The 13,059-nt window shown below is 46.4% G+C and overlaps 1 long non-coding RNA gene across 2 annotated transcripts in view; it reads right to left on the bottom strand.

Annotated features, from left to right (window-relative positions):
- The window catches only part of LOC147029381 (uncharacterized), a 103,487-nt gene that overhangs the window by 39,931 nt on the left and 50,497 nt on the right, over positions 1-13,059 (bottom strand). The window contains exons 1-2 of one of the 2 annotated variants that reach the window (XR_015055707.1): positions 7,728-7,860; positions 7,439-7,588 (exon numbers count right to left, since the gene is read on the bottom strand). This is a non-coding gene — a long non-coding RNA (uncharacterized LOC147029381). Of the gene's footprint in view, positions 1-7,438; positions 7,589-7,727; positions 7,861-13,059 lie in introns of those variants that run through there. The other variant, XR_015055708.1, reaches the window with a different exon arrangement.

The following is a 13,059-nucleotide window of genomic DNA, read 5'->3' on the forward strand; positions in this document are numbered from 1 at the left end:
CATACCATCGTGAAGGTCTCATCGACCTCTATCAGGATCACTAATGAACAGATCTCCCGCTTCAACTTCATTGTGGACGGACGGACGGACGGATCGTCACCTCTCCTCTCAACACCAATATTATTAGGTCATGCTCGAAGAGATGACCTAATCATATTCTCCGGATCCAGAATCGGATCTTCATCAAAATCGAATCCCTTCATCCTTGTCACACACCCAATCTGTCCACCAAGTTTTGTCCCAATCCGTCAATAACTTTTTGAGATATCCTGTTCACAGACAGACAGACAATCAGACAGACAGGGATGAAAACAAAACCTCTGCCCACCTTTGGTGTCGGAGGTAATAAAAGCAAACCACGTAAATAACCGACATGATAAAGAAATCCATCAACTAACCTCAATATGGAAGATCAAAAAATATGGAAGAGATAACAGTTGGTCCACAAGGGGGCGACGGGTAGGAGAGGAGAGGAGATTGGGACCATACTCTGTGCAGAGCGTTGGTGCTGCCTGAAGGCCTTGTCACATCTTGACGTTTTCGCCAGCGTATGGGAAGGTCTCAAAATGTATGTAAAACGCTGTCGTACGCTGAACTATTGATGTTTTTTTTAAGTTTTGGGCATATAATAACGTGTTGGACGTATGCATAAGGTATTAGTAACGTACACAGAACGTTTCAATCACATATAGATAACTTATGCCAACGAAAACTGAGAATGTTGTCAGCGTTCACATCCTATGCCCAACGATAGTCTAACTTATGCATAGCGCGGCAGCGTATCGCCGACGATCACGTGGCGTAGGCTATTCATAGGCTGCGGCTCGACGATTCAAATCATAACCGCACTAGACATCGAAGTGTGAAGCCGCTGTCACACCTTGACGTTTTAGCCAGCGTATGCCGACGTATGAAAAATTTGCCGAACCAAGCTGGCACACGTCGAATACGTTATGGGTAAGTTTTGTATACGTTAAGAGCATGCTGGCATACGTCGTAGTACGCTGGCAGACATCGTAGTTCACTGGCATACATCGTCATACGCCGAGTACGTCGATAAATTTTCAGCATGTTGAAAATTTCTCGACGTATGACACATGTTCCGCATACGCTGACATAAGTTGTAGGCACGTTACGCGATCGTTGACACACGTCGACATACATTACTCATAAGTTGAAACACGTTGACGTAATGGTTAGCGTCAGTGTTCCAGACTCCCTGGTTTTTTTTTTTTTCTTCGGTATGACGGTGATGTTGATACTTCGATTTCTAGTGCGGTTGTGATTTAAATCGTTGAGTGGCAGCCTATTAATTATATTATATTATAACCGCACTATAAATCGAAGTGTCAACATCACCGTCATACCGAAGAAAAAACAAACAAACAAAAAAAAAGGGAGTCTGGAACATTGACGCTAACCATTACCTTGACGTGTTTCGATTTTTGAGTTACGTACAAGTAACGTGTGTCGACATGTGTAAACGATCGCGTAACTGCCTACAAATTATGGCCAAGCGTATGCGGAATGTGTGAGTCATACACTGGCATACATCGAAAAATTTCAAGCATGGAAAATTTGTCCAACACCTCGGCGTACTACGACGTATGCCAGCGTACAAAGACATATGCCAGCATACTATGAAAAAAAGCCAGCGTACTACGACGTATTCCAGCGTGCTCTTAACGTATACAAACTTGCCCATAACGTATTCGACGTGTGCCAGCGTTTCAGCCAAATTTTGCATACGTCAGGCATATGCTGGCTAAATCGTCAAGGTGTGACAGGGCCTTAAGCAGTCTCCTTGGCTATTGGGCACAATCCTGGACAGGTCGCCACTCCGACACAGTATACCAGCATGCTGGCACTCATTTTGCCGACCTCGGAAGGATGACAGGTCGAGTTAACCCCACCTGGTATTAATTCAACAGCTGAGCAGGATTTGAACTCAGGACCCTCGGATCCAAAGCTCACCACCCTAACCATTAAGCCAACACCAGGCAGAGGGGTTGGGATCATGGGTGAATCAACTGGATTAGAATGGAGGTATTGATTTAAGTTGGATTTCAGGATATGGTGGGAAACAAATTGAGAGATGGGAAATAGGTATATAAACGAATGGTGGGGTGATGCAGAGGGAGGGGGGTGGTGTTGGAGGAAGGGCAAGTGTAGAGAGATTGATGTGGAATTGAATCTTGAACACCATCTTACGATTATGTGGTGTTCAAGATGTATTGTATAACCAAGATGGTGTTCAAGATTTATTCGTTGTATGGATTTATTGTGTAGCTATAAGAGTATTCTAGTCATTGATATACACCAACCTATGCGAGCCAAGACAAACAATAAATCCCTCAGTGGACATTATAAATGGGATAATTGTGATGCAAAACGATTTGAAGGCCAATAACAGACAATCTTGTCTCTCTTTGTCTCCTTCCTCCTCCCATCAGTGCATTCCTGGTGTGTGTGTGTGTGCGTGTGCGTGTGCGTGTGCGTGTGCGTGTGTGTGTGTGACGTAAGCCTGGGGCAAGACCAACAGCCTCTGTGAGAGATGATGCACTCGTTTCCCCAGTGTGGCATCCTCCAATACTCCTTCTGGCCTGGTTCAAGATTGCACCCAAAATAATGACTGGCCCATAAAATAATCTGGCCAACCCTGAGCTCATGTTTCGAAATGGCACACCTTTCAGGATGTAGTTAGATTCAAAGGTCTTTCAGTGCTCTCATATGTGTTGGCCCAACATTATTCCAGTCTATCCCAAATATTCAGCCCCAGAGAAACCCCAACGCAATTGATGTGATCTCTTTGTTCACCAAGGTACTCACAGCTTTGGTGGTTGAACAGTGGTTAATCGAGGATGAATGCTGGAAACATGCTGGTGGTGCATTAAATACCAAGGATATGCGTGACCTTCTCAGTGCATGCCTATCTTCCACCTACTTTGTTTCTTTCTCGGTGTAATACAAGCAGGTTTCTGCCACTGCTATGGATTCTCCTGTGTCTGCCGTGGTGGCTGACATGATGGAGGAATTGGAGAGACGTTCCATCCAATCCCTCGCACTGCAGCCATGCAGTCGGTATTATGTGGATGACACTTTTGTGATTTGGCCCAATGAGGCTGTCAGCATGATGTGGCAGGCCGTTGGTGAAACATTCCCCTCCATTAATTTCACCTGTGAGCTGGAGCAAAATGGATCCCTCCCTCTTCTGGACACCATTGTGACAAGTGGTCCTGATGGAATTTTAAACATTGCAGTGTATATAAACCCCCCTCACACTGACCGTAACCTCGACTTCGGGTCACGCCATCCCGTTCACCACAAACGATGAGTGGTAAATACACATGAGAAGAGCACATGACATACCATTCGCAAGAGGAGTGAGGTTAAGCACCTTGAATGAGTTTTGAGGGTAATGGTTATCCTGACCACTTATGCCCAAAATTAAAACTGTGTTGGCAGGCCCGAATAATGAGGACACCGCACAGGAACAAGTAAATGGTTTCTGTGTAAGACCCTTTGTGCCAGGCGTCTCAAAGAATTGTCAAGGTGTTGAAATAGGCAGGGGTGAGAATGAATTTCCGAAACGAAGGCCAACGCACCAGTCGACAGGTACTGACCAAAGGTAAGGACATGCTGCTTAAGAATGACCGTGCAGGTGTGGTTTACATGGTTCCCTGTGTTGGCAGGACCGAATGTGTGGGAAAGACTCGGGCCAACACATCAGAGAGCACCAGAAGGCCTTATCACAAACAATCCTGAAAGGTATACAATCGCTAAAGAGGCTAAGGATTGGCAATATGTCCTTATGAGAGAGGGTCACCATTTTGGGTGCAACCCTGAACCAGGCGAGGTGAGTGTTGGAGGCAAGGAGCAGTGGGGAAATTACCAATGCATCCAGGTTTGGAGATTGCCATCGGAGGAACGATCGGATCATCTGTGGAATATGTTGCTGAATTTAGAGCACAAGAAACACCCGCTACCTACGAGAGTGGCCAGGTGTCATGTGTATGTTGCATGTACATGTGCGTACCATGTGGATGGTGGTGTGTTAATATTCTTCTTCTTCTTTAACGGCCTCACGTTATTGTGGAGTTGGACGGGAGAAGCTTGGCCCAAGTCTTTCTTGAACTGGCTGGCCAGGCCTTACATTCGACTAAGGTTCGCGCCGGAATTTGAACATGGTGCAGGAGATAGCTTGCCTGCTCTACGTGAAGGACACCGTGGGATCTTTAACACACACCAACTAATGCCAGCAGACGGAAGTGTAAATCCATCCGAGGGACAGCACAGACAATGATGAATCACCATGCCTGTGAAAAACTCGGAAGACATTTTATTGCTGGACCGAGATTCAAACTCAGGCGAGACAGCTTCAAGGCGAGTGTGCGTAGCTCCAGGCCTTCGTGCCACCAGCCACCATGTTATTATTGTTACTAGCAGGTCACAGCAGAACATTTGTGCAAAGTAAAATGTGACTTCAAGTCCTCAACATCCCCCCCCCCCACACCACCCCAAACAGACCCCCACCCAGTCAAACCCCAAGCTCTCAACCTCCCCCTTCCAACCTGAAGGTTTCAATCCCCTCCCCACTCCAAGCCTTCGAACCCCTTCCAAAACCCTCGACCACAACTTCTCAACCCCTCACCACAACTCAACCTCCCACACCCCCCTTCAAAGAAATGTTACTTTAACCCCTCCCCTCCCCAAAGGCTCACCCCCCCCTTCCCAATTCTGTCCCATATTTGCACTCCCCCCCATCCGAACCCCAACTGTCTGTCCTCCTTTCTCACATCTTCCCACTCATAAAAGCAAAAGTGCATTCTTATATCGATCATTACATATTTAATATTGTTATGGCGCTGGGGTCGTGGGGGTACTACAAGGGAGGGGATGTCACTGGTTTCTCCCCGGACTCACCAGGAATCGAGGCCATCACACACAAATAAGTTTGTGTCATGGCAGGTCGCTCATCGACCGTGAATGCCAATAATTTAACCACATGACCCAGTGTCCTTTGTCTGACTACCGTTTAACTGGGAACACATGGTCGCCTTATCGGGGAATCGCGCCCTCGATGCATACTTGCATTACTTTCCGTATCAGGTGCAGCCGAGCCGAGCTGCGAAGTACGCACCGGCTAACAAGCAGATTTTTGGGGTATAACTTACCGGCTATGCTAATGTGCGGACCATGCGGGACCAATGGGGAAAAAAAGAGAAAAATGAGCTGGGTACTGTACATTTATAACAAAGCAAATTTATGACAACAAAGTGAGGAACATTATGTGGCACAGTAATGGGTTTATTCGCAAAGATGTACAGCAGGGGAAATCAAGGAATTTGTGGGTGCAACAAAAGAAATTCAAATATTCACACAATAAGACAGTGCAGAGTTACCCTGATAAACTTATACAGTCTTAACTTATGCAACATGTAACAGGTGTCATCACACACACACACACACACACACACACATGCACGCACACATACACACGAGGAAAATTAGAGGTAGCTCAGAAGGAGGAGAGACAGTTGAGGTGTTGCGACCTCATGGTACCTGGCGCAATCGGCGGACCGGCGCACCAAATTGCTTAGGAAGGGGGAGGAGGAAGAAAAACTGAGGTTGTCTATGGTATGGGAGTGGGAGGTGCAAATGCAGTGCAGCATGTTGTGTGGCATGGTGTAAGAGGAAGACATGAGAGGTGTGAATCAGTAATGCTCTCTCAGCATGTGCATCCTCAGTGGATGAGACATCAATGGGAGAAAAAGATGCGTGAGAGAAAGACTTAATGGAGATGTGTGAGGGTCTGTAAATGTGAATATTGGCTGCTGAATGCAGCCGAAACTGAGCGTCGATGACCCGGGGGGTGGTGCCGCCCAGTCCTGGCAATCGCTTGCTCCATCCTGCTCTCCTCGCTTGGCTGCTCCACCCTCTCGCTCAGTTGCGTTGGCTTGCGACGAGATTCTGCACTGATTGCTGGATGGAGGAGAGATCTTGGATGACTCCCTCACGGAGCCGGGACGAAGGAGAGAGAGATCGAGCTGAATTGCTCCCTTTTTATGGAGCCTGAGCGAAGGAGTTGCCAAAAATCAGATCAAACGATCCTGCAGGGATTCCCGAGCTCCCCCATTGGCGCATAGCAGTTTCCCCGCACCGTCTTCATGCCCCGCCAGGCTTCAGAATAAAAAATGGCTTCAGTTTCCCTTGAGCTTGTCCAGGCGTCGGAGCTCCATAATTTACATTGGGCGAGAGCCTTTGGGAGTGCTCTCTGGCCCAAACGTGTGCGAGACTCCATGGTGAGCGCTCTCAGAGACCATGTTGAGCGTCCGAGGGGGTTGATGGCAGTTGCCACGGTTATAGGGAGATGAGGGAAGTTTTGTGGTCTTTGTGGTGAAGAGGTTGGGGTAGATGGTCGTAGGTTGTTGTGGGGATTTTTAGAAGGCATTTGGAGTGGTTATGGTAAGCGTTGTGGTGAGCATCATAAGGGACTGAGGTGAGGCGCCAGTTGACTGAGCGTCAGCATGCAGTGTGAACAGAAAATGGCGCGCGTATGCAAATGAGTTTCCGCTGTGTCTTCTCCTGCTCCTGGTAAGGTTACTGATCTGCATGCGTGCTTGCGTGGTTTGTATAGGAGATAAAGTAAAGTAAAGAGATGGAATAAATGAAAGACTCAAGGATTGAAGACCTAACTACAAGCCCAATGCAACGCATCTTTCCACTTTCCTCACAAGACATATGGAAAGGGCTAACTAAACAAATACTAATGAGATAAGTGTCTGAGGCTCGCTATATGTTGTGTGCCATTGCATCGGAGAAGTGCCGGTTTTACAGAACCACAACAATATTGTGTCACCACAATCACCGAGTTTGAGGTTCTCTGGCTTGGAACCTCCTTATTATTACTCGTCAATAAACGGCTATCTCGGTATTTTGGTGTATTTTGTGCAACTGACAATCCCTCTAAAAAGAGTCTTTACCATGTTTGGTGAAAGTAAATAAAAAAATTAAACCCGCTTTCGATTCTAACCAACCTGCTTTTCGTCACCTCGAACTTGCCACATATTGCATTTTCTATTTTACATCATATGTGAATTACATGTCCATGCACTGATGAAATAGTTTGTTTATAAATCCTGTATTTGCACACTATTCAGCCTTGAAAACTTGGACAAACACCAAAAGGACAGGTTGGAGTTTTTTTTTAATTTAATTTAAGACTTCAAATATTAATCATGATTTTTCTTTCCTCTGCATACCTTTCTTTCATGATAGATGATGCATTGTTCAGTTTTTAAATGTACACGCCATAACCTCAGCAGTAGTTTTGATTGTAAGAAAGTATTATTCGGGCGGTGTCAAGTTGACCGCTGCTGCAATAATTCCCTAACAAAACATGCATTACCTCATTTCCTCTGCAACAATCAAAACTTACCTTTCTTTGACGATAGGAGACGCGTTGTTCAGTCTTCAAATGTCCATCAGAGAGAGGCCTGAGGCCTGGAAGTTGAAAACAAGATGGCGGTGATTTGATTTTTTTTTGAGGTTAGAATCGTGCTTGGAGTCGGGCCAGCGAAGCTCCACCCTGGAAAGAGAGAGCATCAGAGCAACAGAGATACAGGCAGACAGACTGGCAGATAATATATCAGAACATTCACCCCAGACCGACCCGGTTGTCCAGTTAAAATCCGGTAAGTCACTGAGTAAACACATCAGTACCTCACCTCAGAGACCTCCCACTGGATCCTCGCATCCAAGGATGGCCAAAGTGTGGTTGCTTAAAACCTCACCCAGATTATAAAGTACCTCCATCCAAAATTTGTGGCCTCCAGGTGCTTAGGCTCAGCTGTGAAAGATTATGTCCAAACACACAAACACTTGAAAATATCAAGAAGATTATAAATAAACTAGATGACCCGTGAACCCGTAGGGTTCCTGTTGTGACAGCGGTTGATAAAAAAAAAACATCATTTCAAAAAAAGAAAAAAAGAAAAAAAAAAGATAGCTCCAGCGAACTATACCGCTGAGGTTGTTTACATTGATCAAATTCTCCCAAAGAGTACTTGACTGAATCGGGAATTTATTTTTTAATAATTTTTTTCATTGCCCGATTTTAACGAAACTTGATACGGCACACCGCAGGAGAATGGTGAGTAAGTTGGCAGTAAACTTTTTGCGCTATTGTGTACCGTTTTGGCTGTATTTCAGGAACATACATACATACATATATACAAGATGAGAATTTTCGTAATATATAGACAGATGACGCAAGAAACAGGAAGCAGACAATCAATAATCCCCAAGTTACCCACAATGCGACACTCGTGCCCACAAAACAAATCAGGTATGTGCAGTCAACTTCACGAGATATTTAGAGCCGAGTTTGTTTGACAGAGAGAAAGATTTACCCCCACCCACCCCTCCCCGACCTGGTGCGACGAGTTCTAAAGAGTCACGTCCCTCTCGGAGGTTTTACAAGATTGAAGGCCCTCGGCTCCCAGAGGGTGTTAAGGTCCGCCAAGCGAATGTGGTGAATAGTGCCCACAGTGCGATCTTCTCTTTATTGTTGGCTGCACTGTTGTGTTGGGCACTACCCCCCAACAGCAGCAAGGTTCACACCAGCTACACCGGAGCACTGAGATGTTATCAGCACTGCAGCATGCCCACACCAGGTCCGCCCCAGAACACCACGGCACAGCACAGCACAGCACAGGATCTCTGCAGCATCGAAGTCCAGCACAGCGACAAAATCCAGTGCAATGAGCAGACAGACAAGGTACCAGTGAGTGAGCAGGCAATCAGGGATGAGCGATCTCCAACCAGGTCTCACACCGACCGAGCGATAACCCCGTCTTTTATTACAGTACTCAGGGTGCATAACTATGCCTTACTCTCTACTTTAATCTACAAATTTGCAATGGTGCCTCAGCCTGATTGGTTGCCCAGTTTTTTTTTTTTTGGGGGGGGGATGCATGCTCTGTGATCCACAAATTTGGATGAGTGTCGTGGGCCATTTGGCTGCCTACGCACAGGGAATGTCATTTTGTTTATCCATCCTTTGCCCAACCCGAAGCACTGTGTTTTAACCAAGGTTGTTGCAGTGAAAGCTTGCTTACACCGTAAGGGTTCATTCTGCAAGGGGGGAGACGAACGATGGATGCAGAGAAAAATACTTCTTCTTCCTCTTTCGGCTTGCTCCCGCTAGGGGTCGCCACAGCGGACCAACTGTCTCCATTTTGCTCTATCCTCCACATCTTCCATTGACACTCCAACCACCCGCATGTCCGCCCTCACCGCATCCATGAACCTCTTCTTTGGCCTTCCTCTTCTCCTCCTGCCTGGCGGCTCCATCTTCAACATCCTTCTCCCGATATACTCCGTTTCCCTCCTGTGCACATGTCCAAACCATCGCAATCTCGCCTCTCTCACTTTGTCTCCAAACCGTCCTACCTGCGCTGTCCCTCTAATACACTCATTTCTTATCCTATCCATCCTCGTCACTCCCAACGAGAATCGCAGCATCTTTAACTCTGCCACCTCCAGCTCTGCTTCCTGTCTTTTTGTTAGTGCCACCGCCTCCAAACCATACAACATAGCTGGTCTCACTACCGTCTTGTATACTTTCCCCTTCACTCTTACAGCTACCCTTCTGTCACAAATCACTCCTGCAACTCTTCTCCACCCACTCCATCCTGCCTGCACTCTCTTTTTCACTTCTCTCCCACACTCTCCGTTACTTTGGACAGTTGATCCCAAGTATTTAAACCAATCCACCTTCCCCACCTCAACTCCTTGCAACCGCACCATACCACCACCCTCCCTCTCATTTACGCACATGTACTCCGTCTTTCTCCTACTGACTAACATTCCCCTTCTCTCCAGTGCGTACCTCCACCTCTCAAGGCTCGATTCAGCCTGCTCCCTACTCTCCCTACAGATCATGATGTCATCCGCGAACATCATGGTCCATGGAGACTCCAGTCTGATCTCGTCCGTCAACCTGTCCATCACCATTGCAAACAGGAAAGGGCTCAGAGTCGATCCTCGGTGCAATCCCACTTTAACCTTAAACCGGTCCGTCATTCCTACCGCACACCTCACCGCTGTCACACTGTCCTCATACATATCCTGCACGATCCTCACATACTTCTCCACCACTCCCGACTTCCTCATACAATGCCACAACTCCTCTCTTGGCACCCTATCATAAGCTTTCTCTAAATCCACAAACACACAATGTAACTCTTTCTGGCCTTCCCTATACTTCTCCATCAACATCCTCAAAGCAAACATCGCATCAGTGGTGCTCTTTCCTGGCATAAACCCATATTGCTGCTCACAGATCGTCACCTCTCCTCTCAACCGAGCTTCCACTACTCTTTCCCACAACTTCATGGTGTGGCTTAACAACTTTATCCCTCTGTAATTTCCACAGCTCTGCACATCACCCTTATTCTTGAAAATCGGAATCAGTACACTTAATCTCCACTCCTCCAGCATCCTCTCACTTTCCAAGACTTTATTAAACAATCTGGTTAACAACCCCACTGCCATCTCTCCTAAGCACTTCCATGCCTCCACTGGTATTCCATCTGGGCCAACCGCCTTTCCACTTTTCATCTTCTTCATAGCAGTCCTCACTTCATCCTTACTGATCCACCCCACTTCCAGATTCACTATCTCCACCTCTTCCAACCTTCTCTCTCTCTCATTTTCTTCATTCATCAGCTCCTCAAAGTACTCCATCCACCTTCTCAACACACTCTCCTCGCTCGTCAGCACATTCCCATTTGCGTCCTTTATCACCCGAACCTGCAGCACATCCTTCCCAGCTCGGTCCCTCTGTCTTGCCAATCGGTACAAATCCTTTTCCCCTTCTTTTGTATCCAACTTCTCATACAGCTCGTCATATGCCTTTTCCTTGGCCTTAGCCACCTCTCTTTTGCTTTTCGACGCCACTCCTTGTACTCCTGCCGACTTTCTTCATCTCTCTGACTATCCCACTTCTTTTTCGCCAACCCCTTCTTCCTTATACTTTCCTGTACTTCCTCATTCCACCACCAAGTCTCCTTATCTTCCTTCCTCTGTCCAGATGTCACACCAAGTACCTTCTTAGCTATCTCCCTCACAACTTCTGCTGTCGTTGCCCAATCATCCCACCCATCTTTACCACCATCCAACGCCTGTCTCACCTCCTCCCTAAATTTCACGCAACAGTCTTCCTCCTTCAGCTTCCACCATCTGGTCCTTGGTTCAGCCCTCACTCTCTTCCTCAACCTCACCTCTAAAGTCATCCTACAGACCACCAATCGATGCTGTCGAGCTACACTCTCCCCTGCCACAACCTTACAGTCACTAATCTCTTTCAGGTTGCATCTCCTACTTAAGATGTAATCCACCTGTGTGCACTTTCCTCCACTCTTGTATGTCACCCTGTGTTCCTCCTTCTTCTTGAAATACGTGTTTACCACTGCCATTTCCATTCTTTTTGCAAACTCTACCACCATTTGCCCTTCCACATTTCTCTTGTTGAGACCGTACCTCCCCATCACCTCCTCATTCTCTTTATTCCCTTCCCCAACATGTCCATTGAAATCTGCTCCAATCACCACTCTTTCATCCTTGGATACACTCTCCACCACTTCATCTAACTCACTCCAGAAATCTTCTTTATATTCCATCTCACACCCCATATGTGGGGCATATGCACTGATGACATTCATCATCACCCCTTCAATTTCCAACTTCACACTCATCACTCGGTCAGACACCCTCCTCACCTCCAATACCCTCTTGACATGATCTTCCTTCAGGATTATCCCGACACCATTTCTCCTCCCATCCACACCATGGTAGAACAGTTTGAAACCACCTCCAATGCTCCTCGCCTTACTCCCCATCCACTTGGTCTCTTGTACACACAGTATGTCCACCTTTCTTCTCTCCATCATATCAGCCAACTCTCGCCCTTTGCCAGTCATCGTCCCAACATTCAGAGTTCCAACTCTCACCTCCACACTTCTACCCTTCCCCCTCTCCCACTGCCTCCGGACTCGCCTTCCCCGTCTCCTTCTCCTCCTTCGCCCAGCAGTAGCACAATTTCCACTGGTACCCTGCTGACCACCGGTACCGGTGGCGGTCGTTGGTAACCCGGGCCTCGACCGATCCGGTATGGAAATTCGTTTTGTTGTCCGCATAATGATTTGGCATAGGTTTTTACGCCGGATGCCCTTCCTGACGCAACCCTGGTCGCCTCTTACGACACACAGGGATATGGTACACCTATTCTAACCGGGGCATACACCGGGCCCAGTACAACTGGTACAGTACAACTGGATGCAGAGAAAAATACATGTCACGAAAAAAGGAAAATGGAATAAAATAAAAAAACACTCTTGAGGTGGACAGCTATGTATTATGTATGCAACACATGTGTGTACACACATAGTACAACATGCTTAATGAAACAAATATAAAATAACTATCATTATGCTAAAGATTCTTTAACCCCTAAGGATCATTTCCGCAAAACTATATATGATGTGTTTACAAAATACATCGTGGTTATATAGCTCGTATACATGCCAATTGCACTGGCCCATCGGCTGACACCAGAGGCCTGAAGGCTGAGGTCAGTAGCACCAAAATGGTGGCTGTATGATTTTGTTTTTTAGGCCACAATTGTGGGTGGAGTCAGGCCAACTGTCCAAGCAATGAGTGGAAAAAGCTAAAACAGACAGAAATACAGACAGATTTGGATAGAATTTACTGATGAATTTGTGGTTATAATAATTTTGAATAAAAATTTAACTTGTATGACCAAGTTCTGGAAAGACAAAGATGTGACAAAACAAGCCAAGAGGAGGATGGGCAATGATCTGGTATTTCCAGTTGCAATGTATGGATGAGAGTCATGGACAGTTTAGAAGAAAGAAAGGAAGAAGGTTGACAGTTTGGAAATGTAGTGTGGGAGATTAATGAACAAATTAGATCACCACATGTGTTGTAATGACCGATGTTAAAACATAAACTGTCATACTTTGTTTAGACACATCA

Source organism: Eptatretus burgeri, chromosome 3, assembly GCF_056783735.1.
Source record: "Eptatretus burgeri isolate ZD-2024b chromosome 3, Ebu_testis_v1, whole genome shotgun sequence".
Taxonomy (NCBI): domain Eukaryota; kingdom Metazoa; phylum Chordata; class Myxini; order Myxiniformes; family Myxinidae; genus Eptatretus; species Eptatretus burgeri.